The sequence below is a fragment of the Enhydra lutris genome, unplaced genomic scaffold (assembly GCF_002288905.1).
Source record: "Enhydra lutris kenyoni isolate GAN:26980312 unplaced genomic scaffold, ASM228890v2 scaffoldscaffold47, whole genome shotgun sequence".
NCBI classification, from domain to species: Eukaryota; Metazoa; Chordata; class Mammalia; order Carnivora; family Mustelidae; genus Enhydra; species Enhydra lutris.
In genome coordinates, this window is record NW_019154131.1 from 14,945,717 (window position 1) to 14,971,597 (window position 25,881).

The following is a 25,881-nucleotide window of genomic DNA, read 5'->3' on the forward strand; positions in this document are numbered from 1 at the left end:
TTTCCATTCCCACCACCCTCTCCTTGGAAATCTAACATATAGATTATAGGAACAGAATTCTAATATATTTGTAAAATAGAAGGTACAAATTTTTCCCTGATGGGTAGGGGCTTCCATAGTAAAACCAAGGTTGATAAGGCTGGGAGATGCGCAGGGACGGGGGTGAGTTTTGGACTCACGAGTCACAGGGCCTATTTGCCCCTCCCCCATATCGTTGGCTTTTCTTTTGAGCTCTCATTCCCACCAAAGAATAAGGTTTAAATGAAATTGCTTTCATAAATGGTCATGACTGTGTATCTGTATTAATGTTTTTTATAAAAGTAAATTTGGCATTATATTTCAACCTTTCTTGAGTAAGCAAATGGAAAAAGTAAGTGTGTGAAACTCAGAAATTAAATCTGTTTGTCAGAATGACATGAAACTGTCCCTTAGGACTGAACAAAAAGAGAATTCTTCATTGAGGGGGGAAAATCATTATTTCTTTCTAAAATTGACCAATGTGACATTTGTTTTCTTTTTGAACCTGGTTACCCAAGACCATATTTTCTTTTTTGACCTTGGTTACCTGATACCACCACCAAGCCATCATTTATAAAGTTGTTTTAGAAAGTCTTTAGTCAAAACTCCATGGTAATTCTCCTCATTCTAAATTTAACTTTTTTCCTTCTCCTTGTGAAAAACAGGTAATTTTTTAAAAATTTGTTAAATATTACTCTAATATAAGATAATTCTAGGTCTAGAGCACCTTTCTCAGGATTTTTATTTTATTTTATTATAATATATGGAATATACAATGCTTTTCAAGTTCCAAGGATTAATCTTTGTCCAAAAGTTGTCCTGACTTGCTATTTACCTTGCTGCTAAAGAACAGAAAGAATCCCAACCATGAACCCTCCACAAATGAAATATAGACTTATGTTTGGATGTCTTTGCTACCAATCAGTTCTTCCCCCACCAAAAAAAAAGATTAGGAAAAGACCCAGAACACTTCTCTCCTTTGATAGATGTCCAAGCCTCTCGGTATCCCCACCTCTGGAGTTGGGATACCCAGATATATATATATCATATATATGATTAAAATTGCATAGAGAACTGAAAACCATGTAGTAAGGAATAAATAATGTATAATAAAGTTTTGAGGCAAAAATAAATGGGCAACATAATAATGACTTGACTGGTTTTTAGGTTTCTTGATATCTAGAAATACCTTATTTTAGATGAAATAAAAATTGGGCCAAAGCTAGAGAAAGGAGCTAGTCCTGATTTTGGCAAGTATCCAATATAGCTGTGCAATAAAGATTTGATCAAACAGAACCCAACTCAAAGATTCAAGCTTTAATCTGAATTAAGGATTTCTTTTAAAAAGATAAACCCACCTACTGTCCTACATCAGAGGATATCCTGTGGCCAGTGCCTTATACTACCAGTCTTGAGGAAATAACATCACAAAAGAATGCAATTAGCCAGGAGCAAAGAACTAGATCTTATGTCTACCCAGTATGACTTGCTTAGGTGAGTCATGTAGTCACTTTGAGTCAATTTTCTTATTTATGAAATTTGGATAATAACACTTGCCTCCCTGTTTCAGAGGAAAATTGAGAGTATTAAATGAGGTCGTGTAAGTGACACTACCCTATGACCATAACGCATTATTGTTATTATCACAATATCAGTTTCTTTTCAGCCCCAAATCATCTTCTGTGTTCTACATGGCCGGGCTGGTACTCCATGAGCAGAACAACGATATGTCCTAGATTTTCCTGGGTGACCTAACTTTCAACAGTTCTGTCCTACCGTCCTCATGAGTACATTCCTCAAATTATGTGCTCTTAGATTGGAAATCACAGCCACTTAATCCTTAGTGAGATGTGTCCAGACGCATCGTGTAATTAGAGGTCTACACGCAAACAATATTCTAACAGGGATCTCCATCTGAAAGTCATAGAGTGCTCAATACTTTTATTGGGCTTTTAGAAGAAAACTGGCCAAATGCAAAAAGGAAGAGAATGAAATAAGAACCCATCTCAAGAGAAGAAAGGGAAAGCAGTTATCACAGGTGTCTGTTGCCAACCCAGGTGCAACTTACCCTCTGACATTAGATAAAACTAACTTCCTATACTTTTGACAGTGGCACCAAACCATGAGTGTCCCCTCAATGAGAGGTAGATGTGAGTGATGGCTAGAAGAAAATGCCTTTCAGAGCAAGTCTTTGGCGGTCATGGAAGCTGGATTAGAAAGGAGTTCATTTAAGTGCACGAATAAATAGAATCTATATACATGGGTATTAGAAATGTCATTTTGACATTTTAAAAAGAATAGATCTTGACCTCAGCTGGAATATGAACGTCCGAGCCTCCCATCTCGTTCCTAGCATTACTAACTGGTGCATTACTGCTTGGACACTAAACGAAGAGAAATGGCATTCTATCACTGGACCAACACCTTACTTCAGAAATCCCAGTTCTAACACAAGGAGTATGTTGACAATGGGTGGAACAAGCATATACTGAAAACTTCACACAGCGCAGCTGGTAAATCACCCCGAAAGCCAATTCTATTTAAACGCTTATGAAAGCTCAGAGGAAAAATTCAAAACATCTTTTTTAAAATCACAGTTGAAAGTGAAATGACGTCTTCCAGCAGCAACAGGCTGGGGAAGGAAATAGTAAAATCTGGGTTTTTTCCTGCAGTCGGGGAGCCCATCTTTCCTTCCTTTGTTTTCTATTTCTTCATGTTAACAGAAAGCAATGAGGGCTTCTGTTTGCATCCAGGTCTATTCTGAAACACTGAGCAGATTGAGATAACAAATCCTCAGGGAGGTGAAAGACCCCAGTGAGAAACTGGTGTAGTCTAGCAGACAACCTAATTTCGGCAGCCTCCAGGTACCTCCAATGGCCTTTGTCTCTAATTCCAGTCCGATCTGGCTGTTGGGTCTCATTCTTCTTTCCATCCACGGCTCAACCACAGCCACAGTAGCTACGCACATGCACCCTGACAAGATTTTTTTTTTTAAAAAACCTTTTTTTGTTTTGAATCCAATAAGCTGAATTTGAAACGTCTAGGATATAATCACTTTTAACACAAAAGCAGTCAGGCAGCATTACACAAGTAACAATGGCTTTGTCCTAGTAAAACTTTATTTATGAACACACGCATGTCACATCATTTTTTATTTGTTATACAATATTATTTTCCTTTGGGGTTTTTCCAACCTGTTAAAAATGTAAACATTCTTAACTCATAAGCCAGACAAAAGCAGACAGCAGGGTACATTTGTTGCCACAGGCCGCAGTTTGCTGACCCCTGTCTTCGAAGCTCAGAAGGGAAAAGAGCACTAAGGAACACTTTTAGAAGTCACTCTAGGAAGTTAGCTATGGATGCAGCCCCTTCCTCCAAGGTTCAAGGTCAATCGGGTGTGCTGGTCATTAGTGTGGTCAAGTGACTATTTCCTGGTCTGCTCCTGGGCACAGAGCGGCATCGTCCTTTCCCACACCCTTGTGGTGAGGGAGGTCCTATGGCTTATTCTGGCCACAGAGCTATAAAAAGTGACATGTTCCCTTCCAGGTAAAAACTTCAGGAGCAAAAACATGATGTACCATATTCCCTTCTCAAGGTTAGAGCACTCATGGGTGGGCAAAGAGCCAATGATTGACCTGGAGTACAAGGAGACTGAGGAAGAAATAGAAGTCTACCAAAAGACTGAGATTTTAAGATGGTTTGTCATCATGGTTTAGTCCAACCTCTACTAAATGCAACCAGCTTATCATATACTATGATCAGGGGACACCTGGGGTGCCTTAAAATGAAACATTTATACCCATGTTAGCAGAAGACAGCCTCTTTGGCAACTGAAGATTAGTTAGCAGACACAGCATGGATTTATTACCCTTGTGTCTTTGGACCGTGAAGAAAACCATAAAAAGTAGTAGATAATTTTTTTTTTTTAATGATACCGTTCAATGCAGATGAGAGTGTGGTAAGACAGGTCGTCTCCTGTTCTGTTAGCCAGAAAACAAACTTCTGCAACCTTTCAAGGAAGTTGGTTTCCTGTACTCATCGGTGTCTTTTACAGATTTTCAAACTCTTTGACTTCATAGTCAAATTCTACTATTAGGAATCTCACCTAAAAAAATAATCAAGGCTAGTCAATAATAAGAGGCAAATATTTATGAATAATGAGATCTGTTTTTGTTAAAATAAGAAAAGGAAAACACCCTGGAAAAATCGTGTCCAACTTTATGGGAAATGCCAAAAATTATGTTATATTCATATAATGAAAAAATTACAGCACAATTTAGAGGAAGTTTATGAAGAATTTTAATGGCAAAAACAGATCATATATCATACATAGCACAAATAGTGTAATTCAATGATTTATATGTAAGTTACATATGCTACATGTAGAGAGATAGAGAGAAAGAGGACTGGCATGGAACACACCAGAACGTGGTGAGATTACAAATGGTTATTATTTTATTCCATTGACACTTTTATATTTTCAATTTTTCTACAAAGAATATATATTACTCTCATAATCAGAAAAGCAATAAAATGTATTTTTAAAATAGTCCCAAGCCAGCCAGCTTTAGACTCCCTCTTAGGGAGCACCAAGTTCTTTCCTTCTTTCCATAAGCTATGAAATGCCAAATACCCCCTTTATTGAAGAAGGCCCCCCCTTCCTGACATTTTTACTTTGGACCCCAAATTAAGTTGTAAACATAAAATCAGCCCCCCCAAATCATGACTCATGGAGATCTGCACTGAAAAGAATGACCTATGCTTCTTGCTGACGCTGGCATGCATTAATTCAAACCTTATTACTATTTGATTTAATTTATTATCTTAATTCTTATAAATGACTTGCTTCCAGAGAGCTTCATAGGCCTTTTACACCCACCCTTCCAGCCTTACCGTCTCCACTCTAACGCTAGCTCGCAAATTGCAGGGGCTTACCGAATAATTCTTGTTCCCTTCATGGCCTCATTAGGTATCGGGAGGGCAGCCTTCTTCTGTCTGATGATTCCAGCAGCCTGGGTGCTTCCATTGTATAGAACCCCACACGCCAAGCCTTCTTCAGAGGTCTTTGTTGGAATCTGTGAACAGCTAACCAACAAGTTAGAATAATATGGCCTACAATTACTCTACCTTCATTCCCTTTGCAGAAAGATGGTCCCATGATCTCATGTTACCACAGGGAGGCTGGGGAATGTAGACTTTCTGTATGTTGAAGAAGGGGGGATGGAGTTGAAGGACATTAAGTGTATCTCTGCTGTATTCAATCCAGGAGACTGACTGGAGCTCTCAGCTGTCGGTATCGCCTATGCCAGTTTACCTTAATCCCTTTACTAAAAGATCTCCCCCACCCAGCTAACCTTGTTCCCACAGAACTGCCAAATTCCCTTTGAATCTCACCTTTAAGAAGCTTTTCTAAATGTTTCAGTTCACAATGAACTTGTCCTTTTTTCCATGGGCCTGTTGCAGGAATCCATACCATAATACTTCTCAGAGTCTGATGCTTTAGAGAAAATCATGTATGTTTTTTCTTCATCAGAGCAAAGGGACCAGACTGAACTAGGTGTTACCCTTTGTGGTCTCCCCTAATACCTAGCATGATGCTTTCACGTAGTAGGCACTCAGTGAAGGTTAATTTCCTTCCATGCTTTCCAATCAACATTCATTAAAGCTAACTGAACAAAATGCACTGGCTTCCTAGTTTACATAAATGCTGCTCTTAGCTCTCCCTCTTAGTAGATATTCTATGAAGAATAATTATAGGGACGTCCAGAAGAACCATCCAAAAGTGTATGGGCTTTAAAACCTCTTTGGGGATTGATTTAAAAACCAAAGGATCTAGCTTAAGATTTCTTTTTTTTTTTTTAATTTTATTTATTTATTTGACAGATAGAGATCACAAGTAGGCAAACAGGCAGGCAGAGAGAGAGGAGGAAGCAGGCTCCCTGCTGAGCAGAGAGCCCGATGCGGGTCTCGATCCCAGGACCCTGAGATCATGACCTGAGCCGAAGGCAGAGGCTTAACCTTACACTGAGCCACCCAGGCGCCCCTAGCTTAAGATTTCTTATTCCTCTGATAATCCCGTATTTTGCAGATTTTAAAACTCATTGTGGATTTCTTTCCTTTTCCTGCAAAATCCAAGTTCTTCAGTAAATCAACTTTTCAGTCTAGTGGGTATAAAAACAGACTGTGTAGTGAACGGGCTTCAGCTTTGCTGAGTGTGCAGGCAAATGGAAAGAAAAGCAAAGAAATAAAATAAAAGTGAGAGGTGTGAACTTTCCCCATCCATCTTAATGGAGTGCTAACCTTCCTGCCTCACGGTGACCAGTCGAATTCTAGAACTATTAAACAATGAGCTGAAATCCAAACATTCAGTCTGGGAGTGAAATCTTGAGAAACGACAGCTGTGTCCAGTTTTGACTACAATTCAGGCTTAAGAAAGCAAACACATGCCAAATAAAACTGATTTTGGCTGTCCTCTGTCAGTTTTAGGCTCTAGAATCTCTCCTCTTTGCTCTGCCCTGAAAGATTCACCCTGTTTAAAAGGTGGAGGGGGCCCAGAGCGTGGCCTTGCTTTTAAAGATGGCACTTGAGACAGGGAGCAGTAAGTCAGAGACCTTATCTTTCATCAAGGAGTGCCTCAAAACTCTTGGAATTTAGGATCTCAGCAATTGTTGGTGGTCACCATTTGGAGTGATCTGCATGATGTTTAGTACTAGGTCTTGCTCATTTAAATAAGGCCTACACACACACACACACACACACACACACACACACACACACGGATGGCATGGAAGGAAAAGACACAGAGACTTCTTCACAAGAACCCAGAAAGAATAAGTAAGAACATTCATTTCCAGAGCATTCTTCTTGATAGTCTCCTTTATAAAACACAAGGGACTGGAACCAAGTAACCAGCAACTGCGCACTGGTTCTGATGGTTTGGTAATTGCAGAAAAGCACCAGAAAAAAAAGAACACCTGCTTGGAAGCCAAGTCAGATGCGGGGTTTCATGTCCAGCTTCAGGTCTTAGCTGTTTCACCTCAGGCAAACTCCTGAAATTCCCTAACCTATGTACCTCATCTTTAAAATATGAAAAAGAGGGGCACCTGGGTGTCTCAGTGGGTTAAGCATTTGCCTTCAGCTCAGGTCATGATCCCAGGGTCCCGGTATCAAGTCCTGCATAGGGCTCTCTGCTCCTCCAGGAGCCTGCTTCTCCCTCTGCCCCTCCCCAACTTTTGTACGCACACTCTCTCTCTTTCTCTCTCTCTCTATCAAATAAAATTTCAAAAAAATAAAAATAAAATATGAAGGATAACATTGGTTCATAACTGTGTTATTTTGGGAACTCAAGGACATCATGAACCCAATAAGCGATCAAAATTGTAATTATTCTTCCATGATGACTAGGGGCTCAGGAGGAGTTTTGAGGGAGCCTTTTCTAACACACCCCTTCATTTTCTCCTTCCACTTCAGTTTTGCCTGGCCAATGGTTGCAAACAAACAAACAAACAAATACACAGAAACTCCCACTGAGGAGCGCCTGGGTGGCTCAATGGGGTAAGCATCTGCCTTCAGCTCAGGTCATGATCCCGGGGTCCTGGGATGGAGCCCCTCATCAGGCTCCCTGGTCAGTGGCGAGTCTGGTTCTCTCTCTCCCTCTCCCTCTGTGTGTGCTCACACTCTCTTGCTCTCTTTCTCAAATAAAAATCTTTGAAAGAAAGAAAGAAAGAAAGAAAGAAAAAGCAACTCCCATTGAAATCTATGCAAAGAAAAAATAATGAGACAGTAAAACACTGAAAGGTTAACAACACTGTTTCAGAGTACAGGGTCTTGGGTGATTTGTGTTTCTTTTTATCTGCCTTTTCCAAATTTCCTATATAAGCATATATTGCTTTTAAATATTCTAATAAATATTTTTGCTAGAAGAAGAGCGTGAATACTGAACTAAGATAGTGTGCACAGTAGCCTAGTTATTCAGCAGCTCTTTGCAGGTTGCTATCCATAAATTAGGCAACTTTATATCCCGTTTTCATAGAACAGTTATACATTGGGATTTTCTGTTCCATGTGTTTGATTTGGTCTGTTATAAACCATTACTTTGTATAGCAAACATTGTAAGATTAGAGAAAAATGCCATTAAGTTTAGAGAAAACACACGATTCCCACCTCTCTGGGAACTTAGGTATTAAAAAGTCCTGTGTGTATATTAAAATAATAATAAAAATCAAACCATGTGATCCCTGAGCAGAAAGTAAGCACACATGGAGGTGGGGAGTGAAGAAATCACACTGGGTGCAAACAGCCCCCGCTGCTTACGCAGGGAGCCCCTCTGGATCTAATGGGCTGCTTCGTGTTGATTGGTGGGAGAGGCGGCAAAGAAATAAAGAATCTAGGGAAGGTTAAAATGCAAGCTAGAGACGGTTAAAGACTTTTCATGAGGTTTGAAAAAATGCCGTAGGGAAAGGGTGCTAAGAATTCTGGAATTACAACGATTGTAGAGAAATTCACAGATGTTGGGTTACCAAAAAGGAGAGCCGGTGAAGGCAGGTATCCATCAGGTAACAAAATGACCTATAATGCAACTATAATCGCGTTAGCCTTTTGCCAAGTTAGTACTTCTTAAATGTGAAAAATCGGATACCCTATTTAATTAAAATGTGGTTGGCTGCATGTAATAGAATGTGTAATTTATAAGTGACCTGAGGGACGCCTGGGTGGCTCAGTCAGTTAAGCCTCTGAATCCTGATTTTTGACTCAGGTCATAACCTCAGGGTCATGAGATTGAGCCCAGAGTCAGGCTCAGCGCTCAGCGGGGAGTCTGCTTGGGATTCTCTCTGTATCCCTCTCCTGCAGCCCCTCCCCCTGCTCATGCATACTCTCTCTCTCTGTCCCCCAACCCCCACACTAAACTAAATAAATAAATAAATCTTTTTTAAAAAGTGACCTGAATAATAGAAGCCCAGAGGCAGGTGGTCTGGAGGTTGAGTCAGTGACAACCACATCAACGATCCAGACTATTCCAAGCGTGTTTCTCTCTGCCATCCTCAGTGTGTCAGGGTTCCCTGCAAAGCTGCAAGATGAGCACAGCCATTCTAAGCACCACATTCTCACATAACCTCCAAGAGAGCAGGAAAGAGTGGTGGGGGGGGGGATGAGGCAAGGAAGGCAAGAGTAGCAAGGGAATTCTCCCCAAGTGTCTCTCCATTCTTACCAGGGAAAAAGACATTTCCTCTAAGCTCCCTGACAAACTCCCCTTATGTTTAATGGCCACAATAGAGTCAAAAGACCACCCTGGTCAAGGAAGGCAGGAAAGCAAGCATCTGCATTTTTAGTTTCTCGTGGGGGCTGTTGTCTCTCCACACGTGAAGTAACCAGGGTAGCAACTAGCTGTTATGTAGAGAATTATCAGCGGGCATTACAACTATCATTTATTAAATAAGTTAAAATGCCTTCCTTCTGTTAATTCACTTACAAGTTTTCTCTTCCTACAGAAAACTTGTTATTTCACCAACTGATTCAATTAAATTAGTTACTTTAGCAGATATCACGTAAAATCAATGTACTTACACTCCTCATAACATCTCTCCTGCGCGTCCGTGCCCACTCACACAGCAAACACACTTAATCTTGGTTTCCGATTTTATTTTTTTATTCTTCCTACAATGTTTGTCCCTTGGCTGACATTACAGGACAAGATTCTCTCACAATTACAAAAGATAGCATTTATTTCTTGTTCTTTAGATTCTTGTAGACTTTTCCTTTTTTGTTTCAGATGTAACTAAAGGAACTGTAACAACAACAAGAAACAGAGGCCAAGGATGTGCGGTTTCTGTGAATGTTTACCTTTCTTCTGTAAAGTTTGAAAGAAATATTTTATAAACACTTTGGAAATCATACCATAAATGATGAAAATTGTATGCCTTTAGGCATGGAAAGAAAATGAAGCAAAATAGAAATTACAGAAAAACGCAGCCCGTAATTGGAGCAGCTCCTACGAACTTATTCAGATGCCATCAATATAGTAATTTTAAAAACAAAAGGTAACTATACATTCATCATAGTTTTGTTTTTAAACAAATAAAACTTGTTTCTGAATCATATTCGAAATCAAAAGCCAGCTGTCCTGGATGAGTTAAGAATAATTGAAAAGTGAAACTAAAAATAAGTGACAAATACTTACCTGTTTTGTTTTGCTTTCCAATAAAAACTCAATACAATACCAAAGAAGGAGAGCAATTTAAAATTGTCATGCATTACAATAATTGCTTTGTAATTAGAACACTTCATCTTTTATAAGAGCTTATTACCTGTGTAGAGTATTCATCTGCACAAATATTCCTAAATTCCCTCAGGTAATTAGTTTCATGAAATATTGCTGGATGGCTCATTCTCCCTCACCATTACTCCGGAGATTTCATAAAATACAAGCACTCTTACCACAATGTTATGTTGAGAAATGTAATTAACAGAAAATATTATATGATATTCATGTCAAACATTACTTGGGCAAAATGCATGTAGACCCTAAGTATTCCTAGATGACCTAATTAGGCAAACCAAATTTATCTCATAAGCCTTCACACCATATTCCCTCTCCAGAGAAAACATTCAAGACCTTGGGAAGCATTCGATTCTGTGTTTAACCTCTCGGCTTCCCAAGACTCCATATCATGCAGTAAGTCAATGAAATTGCCCAGGAGAATTCCCTTCAGTTCCTTTTTCTGTAAAGTCCTCATGTCTCTAACCCACTAGAGCCAGTCTTAGCTCCCTGCTGGCTCCTCTTTATGACATCTCTATTTCTTGCCTTCTTGGAAGCCATGGACCATATGAGATCTTTTATTCATCAGCTGTCCACCCCAGGCACCCAGTTGCTGAATTCTCTCCAGTAATTCAGAAGAAGGGAAACTTCCCTTTGTTGGACAGTGGCATCATGCAGTTTTCTTCTCCTTTCTTGCTCATACTGAATCCTACACATGCTCTTCCATCTACCTCTCACTCCCCGAATATCTAGAGGGGCAGGGAGCCTGCTTCCTCCTCTCTCTCTCTCTCTGCTTGCCTACTTGTGATCTCTGTCTGTCAAATAAATAAATAAAATCTTAAAAAAAATAAAAAATAAAAAAATAAAGGTAACTATTGCCACAGTATCACAACACATCAATTTTAACACTTTCTCAAGTCAATAGCACAAAGATCAAGACCAAGGCAAAGAAAAGAAGTCTTTCTATTCACCAGACTCAAAATTGCAATTGGTTTTCCAATCAAAAGTGGCTATCATGTGGGGTGCCTGGGTGGCTCAGTGGGTTAAAGCCTCTGCCTTTGTCTCAGGTCATGATCCCAGGGTCCTGGTATCGAGCCCCGCATTGGGCTCTCTGCTCAGCGGGGAGACTCTCTGCCTACTTGTGATCTCTGTCTGTCAAATAAATAAATAAAATCTTTAAAAAAAAAAAAAAAAGGTGACTATCATAAGAAATGATGGGCTCCAAGACTAGGATGTCTACTAAAGCCACTATAACTTCTAAGCAAAGCAAGAAGACAATAAAAAATTATTCTTAAAAATATTCATTATAATTTTTTTGCCATCAATTCATTTGCTAAACATCTAGTAAGTACTCACAACTTTGATAAATAAGTAGGGAAGACACAGCAGAAATAAAAAATACATCAACTGTATTAAAATGAAAAAGTCTGTTTCTATTAAGGATAATTATCACCACTTGAATCAAATCTCCATACAAAACTATAAGATCAGCAAGGGAGAATAAGGTAATATACATGACCCCTACATTTAGCAATACCTCAAAATACCACAAACCTCAATTATGCATAATAAATAACACCAGTTTTCAAATTCCCACAGAGCTCCACATTTACATGTTTCCAAATGCAGAGAATAGAGTAAAATGGCTTGAGGGACTCCATGAAAAGGAAAAAAGAGTAGAGTATCTGGATGGAACACAAAACAAAACAGAACAGAACACCCTCAAAAAGATAATATCTAACATCAAATGCTAAATGATCTGGGACTTGATATTCCAAAAAATGCCTATAGGAAGGGACTTGAAAGTGAGAGTGGTTAGAGGTGGCAATTTCAGAGAAACATTGCTTCTGTGGGAGAATACAATAAATACAGAAAATACTGTGACCCTTGGAAATATAGCAGTGCTGAGAAAGAAAGAAAAGGGAGAAATTAAAAAAAAAAAATCCTGCAGACACTAGAAAAATAAGATACACCAATCTTTCTTCCTACACCTGCCACCATCAGCATCCTCCATTAGAGAAATTGCAGATACTAAAGAGGGCCCTCTTGAAATGTAACCACAAACTACCTAAAAATGATATCCAAAAAAGCAACCCAGTTTTATGCAAAGATCCTTTAAGAAGTATATAAATAAACAAAAACAATTCCAGTTGAAAATCCTCCCCAATAAACCATAAGACAGAAAAAACAATAACTAACTTCCAAAGTAAATTAAATAGCTGTAAGCAATCATTTAAAGAGGTTTTTTTTCAGGGATTTTTTAAATGCTTAGAATCAGAAATGTAAAAACTAAAACTAGAAAGAAATGCAGTGAGAATCACTAGAATTCAAAAAAGAACTTGAAAAAGATAAAGTCATAAAATGAGGAATAAACTATTAGTTGCACAAGGGAGAATTGGTTAAAAAGAAAAGTTAATAAGATATTAAGGAAAGAGGAAAAATAAATGAGAGTGAAAATGAGAAAAGAAAGAAGTAACAATGATCAGAGAGTAAAGAAGGCAAAGAAGATCCAAACTGCGTATAATTGGAGGGTCTGAGGAAGGAAAACAAAACTATGGAGTCAAAGTAAATACTTAAATTAAAACCAAGTAAATAAAAGAATATTTCCAGAAATAAAAGAATATTTGAATCTATATATCGTAAGGGCCACAATATATCTGGGAAAAATTGGCATAGAACGATCCCAATCACACTTCTAGACCTATCCTAGTAAAACTATTATATTTTGAAGACCAAAAAAATCATCAGGGCCTTCAGGCCAATGATCAAATTATCTATGAGAGCAAAAAATTAGGCTGACATCAGATGGTCATGAGCAACATAGAAAATATGGCCACAGTGAAGTTGAATTTTCAAGAAATTCAAAGAATGAAGTGCAAGTCAAGATTTTATATTTAACCAAGCTTTGCTTCAAGTGTCAAAGCTGTAGAAAAACAGTTTTGAACATCAGTCACCTCTGGGAATACTATACACATGAGCCATTCCTGAAGAGTCCACTAGATAAATGCTTCTCAATCTTTTTTCCCATTTTTGCTTCTCCAAAAAGTCTTTTTAGATATTCCTAGACACGTAGTCCACACCGTGAAATTTTAATAACTCACCTATCCTGTGTATCTGTTGATGTACTCTTGTCCTTTGGAAGGTTACACACCACTGTAATATGGCCACAAGAACCAATTTGAACCCTCTTGGATGTACTGAAGGACAAACTTCTTTTAACCAAGAGATAAATGAATTTTTTTGGAAAAGGATCGATGAAGGATATATTTAACTGTAGAGGTAAAACTAAAACAATGGTAAGGACATAAGATGAATGGAGGTATTTAAACATTTTATGTAGAAATACAAAGTAGAAAGACTATCAACTCCCAAAAAGAGAAAATGAGAAAGGGTAAAGTCAAATAAGATCATTTACCATTGTAGGGATAATCAGTGGATATCAACAGATAATATCTATTTAATACAGGCAAACTAGGTAATAAATTCAAGTAACATGGAGATAAAAAGAATACATATAAAAAAATCACATAGGTGACTCCCAACTGGATGGGAAAAAACACTATGAAGGACAGGTATTGGGAGAATTAACAAAATTGGGATATGCTCTACAGATGAAAGCATTGTACCAGTGTTAACTTTCCTGGATTTGAAAGCTATATTTTGGTTTCATAAGAGAATATCCTTGCTCTTAGGAAAAATACACTGAAGTATTAAGGGATAAAAAGACATGATGCATGCAACCTATTCTCAAGTGGTATAGGAAAAAACGTATTCATGGATACTGATAGATGATAGTTAAAACACTGTGACAAAATGCAAAATATTGGTCAATCAGAGTATGTGGGAGTTCTCTTATTATACTTTCTGCTTTTCTATAAGCTTAAAATTATTTCAAAATAAAAACTTAAAAGGGGACTTATGAGGTATGACACCAAAAGCATAGGCAACAAAAGAAAAAGTAGATAAAATGGCTTTACAATAATTAACAACTTTTGTGCATCAAGGAGCACAATCAAGAAAGCTAAAAGTCTACAAAATGAAAGAAAACGGTTGCAAAATCATATATCGGATAGGGGAATAATATCCAGAAAATATAAAGAAGTCCTATAATGCAACAACAATTAAAACAAAACAAAACAAAAACCTAGGTGTAACTGGCTGCCTCAGCCGGTTCAGTGGCCAACTCTTTTTTTTTTTTTTTAAGATTGTATTCATTTGCCAGATAGCAAAAGAGGACAAGCAGGGGGAGTGGCAGACAGAGAGAGAAGCAGGCTCTCTACAGGGCAAGGAACCCAGTGCAGGACCCTGAAATCATGGCTTGAGCTGAAGGGAGATGCCCAAACCAACTGAGTCACCCAGGAACCACAAGCGTCCAACTTTTGATTTCTGCTCAGGTCATGTTTTTGGTGTTGTGAGATCAAGCCCCACATCACGTTCCATGTTGGGCATAGGGCCTGCTTAAGATTTTCTCTCTCCTTCTCCCTCTGCCCCTCCCCAATTGTCTCTTTTAAAACAAACAAACCTCTTTTAAAAAATGGGCAAAGAACTTGAATAGACATTTTCCAAAGAAAATAAGAAATGGCCAATAAGCCCATGAAGAGATGTTTAATAATATCTTTAGCCATTAGGGAGATGCAAATAAAAACCGCAATAAGGGGCACCTGGGTGGTTCAGTGGGTTAAAGCCTCTGCCTTCGGCTCAGGTCATGATCCCAGGGTCCTGGGATCGAGCCCCGTATCGGGGTCTCTGCATGACAGGGAGCCTGCTTCCTCCTCTTTCTCTGCCTACTTGTGATCTCTGTCAAATAAATAAATAAAATCTTTTATAAAATATCCACAATAAGATAGCAATTTACATCTACAAGGATGGGTATAATTTTTTAAAAAAATAAAAAATAACATCTTGGCAAGACTGTAGAGAAACAAGAACCTCATGCATTATGGTGAGAATATCAAATGATGCAGCCACTGTGGAAAACACTTTTGCGGTTCCTCAAAAAGTTATCAAACTATCATATGGCCCACTAATTCTACTCCCAGGTATACATCCCAAAATGTTGAAAGCATTGTACACCAAGGCTTATAGAAGCATTATTCACAATAGTCAAAAACAGGAACAACCCAAGTGTGCATTAACAGATGAATGAATTTTTAAAGGTGGTACATTTATAAAATAGCATATTATTCAGCCATAAAAAGGAATAAAGTCCTAGTACATGATACAGCTTGGATGGAACTTGAAAACTTTATGCTAAATGAAATAAGCCAGATGTAGGACACATATTGTAAGATTGCATTTATATGAGATCCCTAGAATAGGCAAATTCATAGAGACAGAAAATAGGATCAAGATTACCAGGTGCTATCGGGACAGGGGATTAAGGGGATAGTGTTTTATGGGTACAGACTTTATATTGAGCTGATGAAAACATTTTGGGTTCTAGATGGTAGTGATGGCTATACAACATTATGAATGTAGTTAATGAATTGTACACTTACAAATGGTTAAAATTATAAATATTATGTCTATTTTACCATAATCATGGAAAAAATAAAAAAGGAACATATGTGGGGAAATGATTATGTCACTTCAAATACAATACAGCATGCATGAGAAACCCTTCAAATGTTCTCTGTACCTTAAATACAAAGAATCTGGCACATATTTTTCTTAAAACAAGCAAGCAAGCAAGCCAACAAAACACTTTAAAATCTTTTTTTAGGAAAAAAAATAAAATCTTTTTAGGAGAGAGAAAACCCTGAGTTATGAATTAATTATACCAATCTCTATACCCTATTATATTACTTTTTAATGATAATCTAACTATACTGTAAATTCCTTCGTGTTGAAAATCGCCACTCACCTCTGTGCTTCAGGACCTGCTGTCGGATGAATAGGTGAATGAAGAAAGGATAAATTAGTTGGATGAAGGATGCAAGGAGCTATTACAAGCTGGAGAGAAATCAAAGTCTAAGAGGGTTGGGGAAGAGAACATGGCGGGGATCTGACCTGAGGCAGGAAGATATGGAGGATTTGGAAGGGCAGAAAGATAAAGTGGAGACCCATTGAGTGTGAACAACGGAGAAACATGGACAAGTCACAGGATTCCGTGAAGAACACAATAGCACCAGGACTTTTTCTTTCTTAACCTTAGAGGTGCTATTTTGGAAGCTTTTGCTTCTTGGGTTAGAGCCTCAGTGAAGTTCTGATTTGTCTTGGGATCAAGTAAGAAGCTTAAAAATAGAATAATGAGTCTTGTCTCCTATTCAGCCCCCAAATAAGCCACTTTTTTGAGTAAAGCCATTTTTCTGATGTCTTCTGATTTAGTTCATTTTAAGTTAAGGTCGAATGATTACTGATCAATAAAATTACAGCTGTGATTTTAGTTAGCTGAATTAGATGGTGAATCAAACCACAGAAAGAATCAACACTCTGATGAACAAATCGTTATGCTAGTAGTCTTTTGGACCCATATATTAGCTACAAATTTTCTAGGCAGTTACATGCTTTATATAGAAATTATTTTTAATTTCTCTGGCCAATTTGTTGAAAATAATCCTAGTGTTCCCACCTTATTGGAATTAAGTATATCCAAAATTTATATTCTGAGTCAAAAGTAGAAATTTTCCCCAAATAGTATAGATTGTCCTCACCAATCTTGTCTCCCAGTGTTTGTTTATGAGACTGTTTTCTGAAACAGTACCAAAATTACATTTCAATGTTTTAATCTTTGACAATGTGGTATTTTTTTTAAAGATTTTATTTATTTATTTGACAAAGAGAGAGAGATCACGAGTAGGCAGAGCAGCAAGCAGAGAGAGAGGAGAAACAGGCTCCTGCTGAGCAGAGAGACTGATGCGGGGCTTGATCCCAGGACCCTGAGATCATGACCTGAGCCGAAGGCAGAGGTTTAACCCACTGAGCTACCCAGGCACCCCTGACAATGTGGTATTACAGAAAAATTGCTTTTTTTTCTCTTGCTAGTCAGTTCAGTCATTTTCATACGTCCTTAAACCTTACTAGTCACTTGTTATTTCATTTTCCTCTGTGTGTTTCTTTTATTTCCCTCAGAATATTAGTGTTTTTGTTACTGGTTTCCAAGAGATCACTTATGACTAAGGATGTTAACCATTTGCCATTCATTGCAAATTAAATACCATGTGTTCTCACCACCATTTTACTGTGATGTTTTAATTTTTGGTTGTACAGAAGTTGTGTATTCAAATATAATAATGTTCTGCCTTAAAAAAAAAAAGAACACTCTGTGGTCCAGTCATAGATTATTCGAACTAAAATTTCAGATACAAAAAGAAAGGTCAACAAAGGTTTAGGCGAGTAGTAAGAAACCTCTTTTCAGGAATGTAGTCATTAAAATAACTTCCTGTAATCTCTCCCCCAGAAATAAACTCTGGAAGGGTCTGGAAATAGCAGTGTCTTGGGAACATAGTGTACTTTCTTGCAGATGAGAAATGCCAGCCATAGGGCCTGTTGAACATGCATAAATTTTATTTCCAGGAGTTCAGCCAGGTATATAAATAAGGGAGCTGCTAGTAGACGTTGATGACTATTGTCTTGGTCCACTTTGAGTATAAACATCCACCTCCATGTCTATTCTTCCCTCACCAGTTTGAGAAAGTAACTATTCTTGATCTATAATGTTTTGAAATTGAAAAATGCTAAATGAAATAAAGCATGTTGCAAAATCTATAAATACGTATGTACTAATAAAAGCATTAAAATTCTGGAGAAATATACACTACACATTTTTTTCTTTTTTTTTTTTAAGATTTATTTATTTGAGAGCGCCGAATCCTAACCACTAGACCACCAGGGAAGTTAAGATTTATTTATTTGAGAGAGAGAGTGAAAGCAAGCATGAGCCTGCAAATAGGGGGAAGGGACAGAGGGAGAGAGAGACAGAATCTCAAGCAGACTCCCTGCTGAGCACAGGGCCAGAGTCGGGGCTTGATCTTAGGTCCCAGAGATCATGACCTGAGCTAAAAATAAGACTGCCACTTAACCAGTCGAGTCACCCAAGCGCCCCTACACAAAACTTTTAATAGTTGTCTAAACTGGGAGATGAGGAGGGTGGATGGAGAAGCAGAGAAAATTAGATAGAACTTCCTTACTACCTATTGTTCCTCATGTGTTTTTTTCCTCATGTGTTTTAATAGTAGTAATATTTATTAACACGTAGTGTGTACTAGAACTCTTCTAAGTGTCCTTTAGATGCATATCCACCTCAATGTCCTAAGGTCAGGAATATCATTATCCCCATTCTATAAACATGGAAACTGAGGCCTAAAGAGGTTTAGCAACTTGCCTAAGGTCACAGAGCCAGTGAGACCAGGAGTCAGGATCCAACCCTGGTGGAATGGCCCCACTATACCTTCAAGCACAAAACAATCTGATAGTCAGAGAAGAGGCAAAATTACAATTCCTGAAAGGAGCACAGCACTCCATTTAAAGAACTATTCCTACCCTGGGGCAGGGTTGGATAGGACTGGTAGGGTTCGGGAAACAACAGCACCTGACCCAAGCTGTCCAATCAGAATTGTTCTTCCAGATTCCTTCAGCTAGATCTGGAGGGGCAGGCAAGATACTCAGAGGACAAAGAAAAATGCCCGTTCACAGTAAATAAATAAATAAATAAATAAATCTCATAAAAAAAGACTTACTGATTCCCAGAAACTTCTATTTCAAACCATTACCATGGTTATTTTGACCATCTGTCTCCACAGCAAATATTAGATTAACTGGTATTTACTTTTACTTGTTTCTGTGAAGTGCTTTACTCATTTCATTTACTCTTATTCTCCGTGATAAAGCCATTTGTTAAATATACACATGTGGATTTCAGTTTTATATTTTCATAAGACTTTTTGAAGATTTATCTATCTATTTTGAGAAAGAGAGAGAGTCGGGAGGGGCAGAGGGAGAGAGGATCTCAAGCAGACTCCTTGCTGAGGACAGAGCCTGATGCAGGGCTTGCTCTCAGGACCCATGAGATCATGACCCATGAGATTATGAGCTGAACTCAAGAGTGGGATGCTCAACTGACTGAGCCGACCAGGACCCCCTTTCATAAGACTTCTTATATAAATTTTCAAAAATGAAAAATACCCTATCCAACCATATTTCCTGGCTTCTGATTTTTTCAATGGTCACGAGAAGTTATGCTAGTACCGTATTTACTGCATCTATTTCCCTGCTTACCAACCTCAGAAGGAAATATTCATTTCCTTTCTCTAAATTATTTCTCCCCAAGGAGCTGCTCTGTATTCTCTGCAACAACAGAACAATAACTACTCCAAAGACTCAGGTCAGAGTAGCCAGAGGGGTGCAAGTGACCCTTTTCCCCCCAGAGGAGCAGGAGTCCAGAAGAGTGTCAGCGCTAGTTACATGATCTGATCAAATCTTAAGAGGAAGTGTATGGTAGTTTTGGAACCAGCAGAGTAATATGTGAGATTGGAAGCCAGATTCTCACCTATGGTAGCGCCGTCTTAAAGTGCTCCTTAAAGCTTCAGGTAAATAATAAATTAATTAAAACATATTTGAAAATAGAAAGAAAATAAGCAAGGCAAGGTTAAAAAAATAAGCATTTATTGAGTCCCAATGACACCATATACAGTAAATGTTCACAATATCCTGAAAGAAAGAATAAGCATTCCTATTTTGAAGATGCGGGAAACCGAGTCACAGAGAAATGACATAATTGCCCAAGGAGACAGTAAGTGGAGAGCCAGGATTTGGACCCCTTTCTGTCTCCCTCAAGAGTCTTTTCCTACTTTTCCACTAGACTGCATTACCTTTTTTTTGTAAGCCAATATTCTACTTCATCCATTCTAAGTAAAAAACTACTCTATCATTTATAGCATCCAGTATTAATTATAGAGGCTGGATTGATAAGGCTCTGTTTATTTCTCTATTATAAGCTTAAATATTTTCAACCTTACAGGTGCAAGAATTGAACTCTTCATGGTGTACCCAGACCCACAGCTCTTCTCTGAAACAAAACCACACTGGTTTTTCTATGCCAGTTTTGGCAGGGCAAAATGTTTCTTCAAAGGCAATAAAGTCATTGTCAGGGTCCTATAGCCCATCAGCTGTAAGTGTCCTCTGCACCTCCTGTCCTCGGGTGCTAGACTGCTGTCTGCCTCCCCCCGTGCAGACTGCAAAGGGCTTTATTATTACCAGCTGAGAGCCAAGGCAGCTGAAGGGCACATTGTCACTACAGTTTGCTTCCCCACATGTCAACATATTCTGAAAGCTAGTGACATCTGATTTTAGCTCTTTGCTGCCTTCTGTTCCTCTGGCTTTGACAGATTTTAATGAGACAAATGCTAGCCGTGGGTTTCCTTTATCCATCTTCCCCTGCCTCACCCCTCAGGAACTCACTTTCTGCAGCCATCCTTTGCAAAACGGCAAACCCAACATGAAAACTGCTGATAAAGAGGAATAGTCTTATGCCCAGAGGAAAAACTTAGCAGAGCATTCCCAGCCCCTCTGACATCGACCCCTGCCTCTACCTTTTCAGTACCAGCCATGCTTCTGACACTCAGGAACATGGACATCAAATCGCTCTTAAGAAAGAAACAGCTGACGCTTCCAGAAGTCTTTTCTGTAATGTAAATACTAGGAAATGTGTCAAATAAGGCTCAGGTTCTTCTTACTGAAACCCAAGCAAGTCAGCAGGTGTATTCTCAACCCAAATTCTCAGAATAACAACCATTCATTGAGGATCCACCATGTGTCAAGTACTTTCTATATATTTGCTCGATTGTCCTTGAAGATGAACCTGTAATATACTTCTATGATGCTGAAGTCCAGTTTTGAGGTTGGACAGACTTGTGCCCAAAATTATACTTCTATCACTTGGGGAGTTTGCTTTGTAGTTTGAAAAATGCCTTTCCAAATGGCAGACCTCCAGTTTGATGAGCTAGAATTAGTATGACCACCTCCATCCCTCATTTCCTACCAGGTTTTCTAAAAATCTCAACTTGGATATTCAAGGGTTGAGGGCAGCTGGAAGAAAGAGGAGACCATATAAATTCTGAGTAGGTGTGGAAGACTTTTGGGGCACAGAAGATTTGTGCCTTGCTTGCAGGGAAAGCAAATCACTCATACCTAGCTTGCCTTGGAGGTCAGATTACTGGAATGTCTTCGGGATGATGGCATTAGATAGCCCATTCCATTCCCTACAGCTTGGGCAGAGCCCACTGGAAATTGAGAAGTCCCCACATGCCCCAGTAAGATGACAAAGGGAATGAAGTGGCCTGGTGTATGGGTGGACAAGTGGCCCAAACTATGAGGCCATCACAACTGAAGGCTATGATAGGATTTTTCAAATATCAGTAGATGCTGGTCATGGCCAGAGACCAGGTGGGATGCGTTTTATCACCAACAGAGACTGGACAAGGACATAAAGACCAGACAGCCCTCGTCCTGTGGCTGTGATGCTATTTATGAAAGGTTCCCTCTATGCACAGACATCTTTTGGAAGAAAGAAATGTGGGGAGAGAAGGGGAAACAGTCTGGAAAAACCCATGCTTTACTCCAAAGTAAATGAATTGAGACTGAGATAACACTTAAATTGACTAGGAAAAAAATCAGCATAAAAAAATGGGACAGAATAGGTTGTGAGCCCTAGAAAAATTGAATTCAATTTTAGAAAATTTAGAAAAAGAAGAAAGTTGTATTTTGGTACAAGTGAGTTGCAGAGTGCACTAATATTACCTGATACACATGTTGTTCATGTTTTTATCTATTGCTTAAAATTACTGAACAAAACTGGACAATGGAGAGAACTTGGCATATATATAACCAGAAAATTCTTTCTGAGATGACATCAATCTATAAATCAGTATTCATTAACTACATTGATTCAACCAAATACAATGCAATATCCATTATGCCCCATACTTTCCATGAGGATATCAATAAGGATTTGGCCATTGCGTAGCTGAAATCAAGATACACAATTATCTTCAGAGAGTATGAAGTAAGAGTCTGAGTAAGTGAGTAAGAAATATGTATAGGCCTTGGAGTCAGAAAACCTCTTCAAATTCCATAATTTACTAGCTGAGAAAGACTGTATAAATTACTTAACTTCTCTAAGTTCCCATTTTTTAAAGTTTTATTGTCTGTAAAATGAGGGTCAGAATCATCAATAATGCCTGACTCAAGACTTGTTATGGAGATATGAGGATCAAGTGAGGTCATGTATGTGCTGAATATTCCTCAGCATGCACTGTTCTTCTCTTCCTATATCAGGTGAAATACACAAATCGCAGCCATACTGGGTTGCTCCTCCCCAATTTGAAGATAATCTTCCTGAGAAGAGCTCCGCTTTCTCTTTAGTTCTCTTGTAGCCTAGTGTAATGTGCCAAGACTGGTACAGTCTGCACGGCTTCCAGCAGCACCAAGTCACCCTTCCCCCTTGGGCACAGAAAGAAGTTTGGCAAATAAATAAATAAATAAATAAATAAATAAATTCATGTCCATACATGAGTATAAATGTAGGGAGAACGTTTTAAGTAAATAACCAAACTCTCGAGCAATCAACATGCTTGAGCCGCAATCTTCTGTTCTTCTTTCTACTCATCTGAGTGTTCTAAGATCTCTTTAAGAGGCAAGAATTCGTTTTGAAATTGTCTTATGAGAACAGTTTAATAGTTCGGTTCTCAATAGTGGTAAAACAGAAGTCTTGTGGTGATTTGATTTTTTTTTTTTTAAAGACCCTATCTTAAAAAGTTGCTTACAAGAAATTCTCCCTGGAAAGAATGCAATGTTGGACTCAACCTAAAATCTAGATCCATGTTAGTGACTCATAGCTGGACTTAGGAAAAGACATTTTATTTTGAGTATTTATGGAGATGGGGGGGCAGAGGAGATGAGAAGCTAAGTATACTATCTGATTCCTTATCTCAAAGAGCATTTTATTTGGCACATCTGAAGGAAGAAGATTAACTGTAAAATAAGTAAGTGTCCTATTTTGTATTAAGAATAGAAGTATAAGAAAGAAGTTCAGAGACTAGGAAGCTGAGCATGGACGGGGCAATATGTTCCCAGCTGTCCTCTACAGAAATATGAGGGATCCCCCCACCCTTGGAGAGTCCTATTGTTCGCTACCATATTTAAGTTTCTGAGAAGTCTGCAGTTAAGGGAACTGTTTAACTTTGAGTAAATACCATTACCCAAATATAGTTGACTTACCTTCTGATCTTCAGGCAGGAGTGGGGTGGGAGATTGCATACCGAGGGCTGGCCCCCTGCAGACCCCCCAGATGTGGCGCCTTTGAAAAGGTGATATGCTGACTAGGTTACTGTTGAGACTAGCATGAAAGATTCGAAGGGAAGAAGTGTGAAAACAAGACCCTGAGACGGTGTCCCTCACCGGCCTGTAGAGCAGGTCCTGTTCTCCCTCATCCCCTCACCCCATCCATGCACCCAGGCTCATTTCCAATGGTCAGGACCTGGTTCAGCCCTGGCCACTATTCTCTAATGGAACAGATCTTGGCTGACCTCAAATATGGCAGTGCCCTGATATGCGCATAGGCTCTAAATAAGGTCTATTTTTTTTAAGGCAAAGTTTCCTGTCATTCACTTAATTGCCCTATGATTTGCCAATCAAAACAAAGGGCACATTTCCCAGAATGGGTAGTTACAGAGATAATTCTGTCTCCATTTCTCCTTTCCCTTGGTTTAAAAAAAACTTCTCCCCATTGTTTATCAGATGAAGCCCAAACTTCTTAGCCTGGGGTACAAGGTCCTCCATGATCACTCGCCTCATGCCATTCCCTCATCCTTCGCCTCTGCTACTGGCACTGTGCGATTCTTACAGTTCTAGAACTCTCCTGTGTCCCTCCCTTGTACATGCTGTTCTGGCTGCCTGCATCCTTTCCCGCCTGATTCTTTGCCTGGAAAACATCTATTCAAATGTCATTTCCTCTAGAAATCATGCCCCATCCTTCGCCAAACCTTGGCTAGATGTACTCTTTTGTGTTCACAACATTTGTGGATTTGGTGGCAAAACACTTATCAGATCATATTATGATTAATTATTGGTGTAGGTCAGTCTCCCCTAGACCCTTGCTACTTGAAGTATCAGAAATGCAGACTCTTCAGGCCCACCTCAGACCCACTGAATCCGAATTTGGGGTTTTTTTGGGGGGTTGGGGGGGAAGGGCAGAGAAAGAAAGAGAGAGAGAGAGAAAATCCCAAGCAGGCTCCCGAGCCAGCACAGAGCCCAACTGGGAGATCATGACCTAGCTGAAATCAAGAGTTGGACACTTAACTGACTGGGCCACTCAGGTGCCCCAGAATTTTCATTTTAACAAGATTCCCATGTGATTCCTATGCTCACTAAAGCTTGAGAAGGCTCCCCTTACAGGTAGACTGTCTTTCAGCTCTGAATCTTCAGTAACTACCATGGTATCTGGCATGTCGCAGGAGCTAAATTTGGCACTGTGCCTATACCCGAACCTCACCTGACCTCTTAGATTGGTCTTGAATCCCTGTTAAGGGCTATTTTCAAGAGTGGTCTTGAAGAACTCCTGTCACAGTAGTTTGTGGGGCCCACGTGACATGGTGCAGCCCAAGGCCATGCTCCACATCTCTCCTGTGGGATCCCCACTCTCTGGAAGGCCCGCATTCCAGGCCCAGGCCTTTAAGTTCTCTTTTGGTGTCAAGGTGAAGCTTCCTCAGCTCACTTTCTGGGGAGTGCCAACTTTAACAAGGGGGAGTCTGTTGTGAGCAACTGGTAGGGGGTAGGGGCACTCCTAAGGAACTCCAAATAACCAAATAGAAACAACCGAAGGGGTCAAAGGTCCTCTATAAACAAATGGGAGCAAGACAGTGTGGCAGGCAGAACAATGGCCCTCCCAGATATGCCCAGGTCCCAGTCCCCAGAAGCTGTGAATATTATCTTATGTGGCAAAAGGGACTGGTGAATGTTAATCAAATTAAGGATCTTGAGATGAGGAGATTGTCCTGCATTGTCCAGGTGGACTTGATGGGATCACAATGATCCTTATAAGTTTAAGAGGAATGCAGGGAGTGTCAGAGTCAGAGGAGTAAGAGAAATGACAACAGAAACAGGAGTTGGAATGATGTAGGAAGGTGCCATTAGCCAAAGATTGAGGACAGTCACTAGACAGGGAAGAAAGCAAGGAAAGAGAGTCTTCCCTTCAGTTTTCTGAAGAAACCAGCCCAGCTGGCACCTCGATTTTAGCCCAATGAGGCTAAATGTCCCATATGGGACGTCTAGCCTACAGAACTACAAGAGAATAAATATGTGTTGCTTTAAATTACCAAGTGTAGGGTAATTTGTTACAGCAGTATTGGAAAGCTAGTAAAAGTAGGAAAGCTCAGTTATTCATATGAATGTGGATTCCCTTTTGCACACAAGCTGGGCCACATGGGAATGTCTGGGTTACTCAAAACTAAACTCTCCTGCTGTCCTGGGCTGCCAGAAATTGATTTTATTTCCAGCTGATCAGCTCTTGGAAAGTTCTAGAAAGAAACATACTCCCTTGGGTGAGGGGGAGTAAAAGGTTGGTTCTATCACAATTTCAAAAGCTCCAGCATTTTTCAAGCAGATGTACTGCT